This window comes from Oryza glaberrima, chromosome 10, assembly GCF_000147395.1.
Source record: "Oryza glaberrima chromosome 10, OglaRS2, whole genome shotgun sequence".
In the NCBI taxonomy this organism is placed as follows: domain Eukaryota; kingdom Viridiplantae; phylum Streptophyta; class Magnoliopsida; order Poales; family Poaceae; genus Oryza; species Oryza glaberrima.
Window position 1 is genome coordinate 16025597 of NC_068335.1, and position 6142 is coordinate 16031738.

General features: G+C 42.8%; 1 pseudogene; it reads left to right on the plus strand.

The window, feature by feature from the left end:
* Positions 1 to 964: 964 nt before the first annotated feature.
* LOC127786227 (uncharacterized) lies at positions 965 to 4931 on the plus strand (annotated as a pseudogene).
* The last annotated feature ends 1211 nt before the right edge of the window (positions 4932 to 6142 follow it).

Here is a 6142-nt window from a genome sequence, read left to right on the forward strand (position 1 = left end):
CGAATCTCATCAAAATTTAGAATCTGCACTGAAGCTAAGCAGATCTCCCAGGCCTTCATGTGTCACGATGTATTTTGCGTCAGCAAAGTTATAATGTTGTTATATTATAGTTACACTGTAACCACAATATAATTATACAATTATATTTAAAAATTTTCAGCCCAAAAAAATTGTAGTACCATATATATATATATATATATATATATATGAATAATACATATATCATTTACTTTAATTTTCTTTCTATATCTATTTTTTAATCATCTCCCCAGATTATTTTTCGAAACGCGACCATGTGTGCATTAGAATCCCCTCCACCTTTTAACTTTTTAAGTCCTCTCCTTGAGTCTTCCTAGTAGTAACAAATAAAAAGGACGAATATATATACACATCCCTTTACTTTAGATGCGTACCATGTATCTATCTATTAAATCATCGCCCTGTTTTCCCGGGGAAAGATCTGGAACTTTCATTAAACAGCGCCCAAAGGAGAAATCATCGCCCTGTCAATGCCCTTAACCTTTTTAAGTCGTCCTCTCAAGTCTTATAATAGTAATAAAACAAGTAGTAGGAGCGAGGTTGCTTCGTCTGAGTTCTCGTACATGCACACACAATTGCAGCAGGCAGACGTACACCAGGGTGACCCGAGCCGTGAAAGACAGAAATTAAGCTGGTCCTCACGCGTCAACAATTTGATGAGCCTCGCGCAGGAGCAAAGCAAGTCGTCTGCTGTCAAGTCGTTTAGTATTAGTAAACACAAAGGAAGGAGGAGCTAAGGTTGTTTCGTCAGATCGATCACAGGCAGCAGGCTTAAGCTTTTGGGGTACTCAGCGTGAACAATTATTATTGATGGCTTTCAATTATGGTTTACTACTGAACTCTCTCTTGGTCTTGGTCCTTATATTTAGAGGTCCAGTCTCCGCGCTATGGCCTGCATCTGGCTCCCTTAGCTTCTCCTTTTCCAATGGCGTCCATCTTTATCCGGCAAGATGACCTCACCCCCGGTTTCATCCAATTCATCGTCGCCCTCACTACCCTGCTAATGGTGATCCGCTTCGGCCTGGATGCTTTGTGGCACCGGTCACGAGACAACATCTCGAGAGTGTACGTCATCTTCGTGTGTGCCCTCCTCGACAGAATGACACACACGATGATCACGTACAGTCTGGGGATCATGCAACACCGCTCCGCGACAACCAACTACTACCAGCTGTGGGCGGTCCTGATGGTCACCCTCCGTTACAGCGTCAAGATCGGCAGCCCTGCCGGCATGGCCATGAAGCAAACTCCCCTTGTTGATCTCATGTCTTCCTTCTGGGCTGCCCACATCCTTCGCTCTCATGACGTGAGCATGCTTCTCAAGGTTCCCGTTTGGTTGCTCTGGTCCATCAACTCCGCGCGCATCATCCACGGATTCATCTCCTCTGGAGACGCGAAAAATGTCCAAAGGGAGAATATGAAGATGCTGACGGACTACATGCGGCATGAGCATACAACCGTGCCCGTGCAGAGGCCTGATCCTAGCTCGATGAAGGGCTACAGATACTTGGTCTTGGGGGAAGCTAAGAAGCTGAAGAAAAGGGAAGCCGAGCAAGGCATTGATAGTGTGGAGGCAACAGAAACGATCAGCAGGATATTGCTGGCGCTGACAGACGAGAACAACCAGGAGCTCGTCACGCTTGAGAGGATCTGGAGCCACCAGGGGCGATGCTCCCACGATGGCTGCCAATGCAACCTGCCGCCCGGATGCTGCGACATTCTTGACCAGAAGACCAAGGACCTCTGCCTCTCCTTTGCCCTCTACAAGCTCCTCCGTAGGAGATTCTTCAATTTCCCAATTCATGAGGCGAGACCGCAAAAGACGAGGCGGCTGGTTGTTAACGGGATCCTCGGCGAGGGCGATGCTGCTGGGCGTTCCGTGTCAGCGAGGCCGAGGTGTCTTTCCTCGATGACTTCTTCAACAGCAGGTAATATCTATCTAATAACTTATTAAAAAATAGAAAAATGGGGCATTCCCGTTAGCTCTTACGGTTTAGAAATTCTTATATTAATCGGAGAAAAAGAAAAACAGTGTCTATATAGAAATATAATTTAAATTTGGAATTAAAAAATAAGAAATATTGGAAGAGTAGACTATAATCCATATAGAAATACAATTTAGAAATAACTGGAAATTCGGGATTAAAAAATAAAGAATATCAAAAGAAGAGTATAGAGTCCATATAGAAATATAATTAAGAAACAATAGAAATTCGGAAGGAATATTAGAAGTAGAGTATATAGTTCATATAGGAATTTTAAAACTAAATAAAATTTGGAATAAGCATAATAAAATTAAAAGTAGAGTTTAAAGTCCATATAAAAATACAATTTGCAAATAACTAAAATTTGAAATTTAAAAAACATGGTAAGAAGAGTCTAAAGTCAATATAGGAATTCAATATAGAAGTAACTGAAATTCAAAATTAAAAATTAAAAAATATTGAAAGATGAGTTTAGAGTCCACATAGAAATACAATTAGAAATAATAATAATTTAGAATTAAAAGTAAATAATATTAGAAGAAGAGCATAGAGTCTAGAGTTCATATAGGAATATAATTTAGAAATAAATAAATTTGATATTAAAATTAATTAATAACTAACACGTATATAAAATATAATATGAATATTACACATTAGTAGTTTCGTAAAGTTAGTGTAAAATTTAAAATTATGTTGTCATTTTAATATATTTTAATAATAAATTGAGAAAACATATATGCTATTATATGAGAAAAAATAAAATAATGCTAGTCGCGCAATCTACGCGGGCCACCATGTTAGTTTCATTATACTTGGTTAGTCAGTGCATGTTTCATCATCCCTTCGATTTCCTTCCAATGAAGTCTTTCTCCATCATTATATATATTCAATGTATTATCCAATTCTTTATATTCATCTTCACTTATTGCCACTCCTATATTTTTCATCACATTGTTCACTGTATTATTTATTGTCACTCTAGTTTTTCCTCACTTTATTAAACATATTGTCTAATTCTTTATATTCATCTTTACTTGTTAGGGCTTGAGAACTTGCACCAGTTTACTAGTTTTCTTCTTCTTCAGTTAGGATAGCTCACATCTCGCCCCCAAATTTTCCTCTTTTTTTGCAAATTTTTGTCAATTTGATCAAATTTTATTTAAAATCATTCAAAATCAGTCAAAATTTCAGATAATTTCGGCCAAAAAATTTCTGAAATTTCAGTAATTGCGGTCCCCCGGCAAAAAAAACCAATTTCGAAATTAAAAACCCCTAGATAAAGCAACTATTAATAATTTATTAAAAGAATAATATACATCCTCTATTTCAGAAACACATTAGAGTAATTAGAAAAAGAAATAACTATGGATTTTGTCATAATTGGCTGTAACTTCTTATAAATGAAGGGTGGATGAATGAATTCTATCATGTTATGAAATATTAGACAAGTTTTTAAATTGTGGGAAATAAGAAAAGTACTCCAATTTGCTATTTTTTTTTCAAATGTCCTAAAATTCTGCGTCTGCCACCGGCATATGCAGGTATGCTATCATATTTACTCAAGGTTTTCCCTGGGTACGTCTTGTGTTATCCACCCTTCTGATTGGGGGCATCTCAACTATGGCGGTTGCTGTCCATAGATTTTCCAAGTCTGCCAAAGAGGATGAGCTAGGCAGAGCCCATATCCATCATGGAGTATATTTTACATGGGTAATTCTCTCCCTGCTTGGAGCAAAAGAGATATGGGAGATGACAACCTATGTTTTCTCGGACTGGACTAAGGTATTATTGCTGTGCAAGTTCATAGAGCAGCCATGGTGGATGCGATGCTGGGTGGGCAACTTGGCACGGGCTCTAATGAGGATGCTCCTTTGTAGCCCACCTTTGTTCAGAAGATGGCATGGCAAGGTCAACCTTCTCTTCTCTAGACATTCTTCGATCCATCTGTCCAAACAAGTGAAGAAGGCTGTGGTCGACTCCCTCAAGAACTCGATTAGGCAAAACCTGAGGTTGAACAATTACCTGGAGCAGGCAATCAACAAGAACTCGCTTAGCATAAGGCTGGTGAGGCCGTCGGACAACCAGGAGCAGGAGCAGGCACCCCAGAACTCCCAGGCAGATGGCGGCCACCGTGTGAGTGTGGAGTGGCTACAGGGTTTGCAAAAGAAGAGTGTGGAGTGGCAGCTACAGGACGATGTGCACACGCTACTAGTTTGGCACATAGCTACATGCTACTGCGAGCTTAAGCTCGCCGAAACAAGAAATGTTGGAGCGAATTACACTTGGTTGAGCTGGAGAGGCTTCGGCTGCAGGAGGGGGCCACCAGATGCTGATAATCCTTGGAGGCCTCACTACTTGGTGTCTAGGACATTGTCGCAGTACTGTGCTTATTTGCTCTGGCTGGTTCCTCCTCTCTTGCCGGGGAACAGCCTAATGGCGAAGGCGGTGTCCAGACAAGTTTACAGGGAGAGAAACCGTCTTCTTGGTAGAAGAGTATATCTACCCTTTTCCTGGTGTACTTCAACCACCAAAGTTCTTGTCAAGCTCGGAAAATATAGATCGGAGGAGATACAGTTATTTGCCGATGAAGCAGGAAACGCTAATACCACCATTCTCAGGAAGGGAGCAGAAGTAGGCATGGGCCTGATTACAGCGGCGAGGAGCGCTGACAGCGAAGCTCTGTGGAAGTTCCTGTCGGATTTCTGGGCAGGATTCGTGGTGCACTTGGCTGAATCAACCAAGGCTTCACGGCACAAGATGTATCTGACAGCCGGCGGGGAGTTGTCGACGCATCTCTGGGCGCTGCTATCCCATGCCGGTTACCTAGGGGCCACGGCGCACGGCGACCAAACGTCTGACACGGTGCTCCAGCAACCCCAACCTTACAACCCGAATGTGCAACTTTAAGTTAAAGGGAAAAATGCTTTTTTTCTTAATGCGATGTCAAGCTTTCGTGTTTAGATGGGTATGATTATGTACTTAGTATCTGGTTGTTTCTACTTGATTTGATTTGATGTGCATTGTGTTTGTCTAAAATAATGCGGTGTAATTTGTTTCTGACAAATGTACCACTAGTTGAATTTCCCATGTAATTGCGTGGAGAGATATCTGAAATAAAACTGTACTATTTGTTATCCAACTGATCTATCTCTATTTGTTGAAGCAATTGTTGCCACGGTTGGGTTGTGCGGTTGCGTCTGCGTACAGTTCGGCCCCGTTGGTCACCGCGCTTGAGCGAGCCCTGCACCCTGTCCCATTAATTGGGCCGTAATTCTGGGCTGCTCTCCAAGCGCTCGCCCGTCTAGCAGCGCGGGCCGTGCGCCCATGCGAGGTGCTGAGTGCGACACCGGCTATGGATGGGGTATAAGTTCACTTAAGGTCCCTTAACTTGTCGACGAATCCGATTTTCGTCTTTCAACGGAAAAACTAGATACAACGGGTACCTCAACTGTCAAAACTTATACAATATTGGTCCCATGGCGGTTTGGATGGTAGTTTTAACTGACATGACACCTATGTGGCTAATTTGACTTGGTCTTCATCCTTAACGTGGTATATATAAAAAGCAAAATTTAACAATTTTAAAATAAAATAAAACATATGGGCTCACATGTCAATCAAATAATAAGATTAAAAATAGTAGGACCCACATGTTAGTGGCCCCACTCCCTCCACCTCATTCCCTCTCTTCTCTAGGGGAGCAGGGAGGCCGGCGAGCGTGCACAGAGACAGAGGGAGGCCCTCAGCCCGTCTATCTCCCTGTCCCATTGGGCTCAACTCCCTGCGTCTTCGCCCCTCACGGTGCTGGTAGTCTCCATCCCGACAACAGCGACGCCACCAGCATCTATCCTGCTGCTACACGGATTGATTCTTCTAGGTGCACCTACCATGCCGTGGCCGCGACGCTGCGTTACCTCGCCGTGAAAAGTGCCGGAGAAAAAGTCATGGATGCATCTCCGAGGAAGCTAAGGCTCGTGCCTCAAGAAGGCGTCGGAGGAGGAGGCGGCCACCACAAGTTCCGCTATGCCTCGCCGTTGCCGGCTAGTATGTCTCACAGAAGAGCAGCTCAGTTACGTCCCCTTTTCCCCCCGAGCACACCCGCGGAGGCGAGGCGGGAA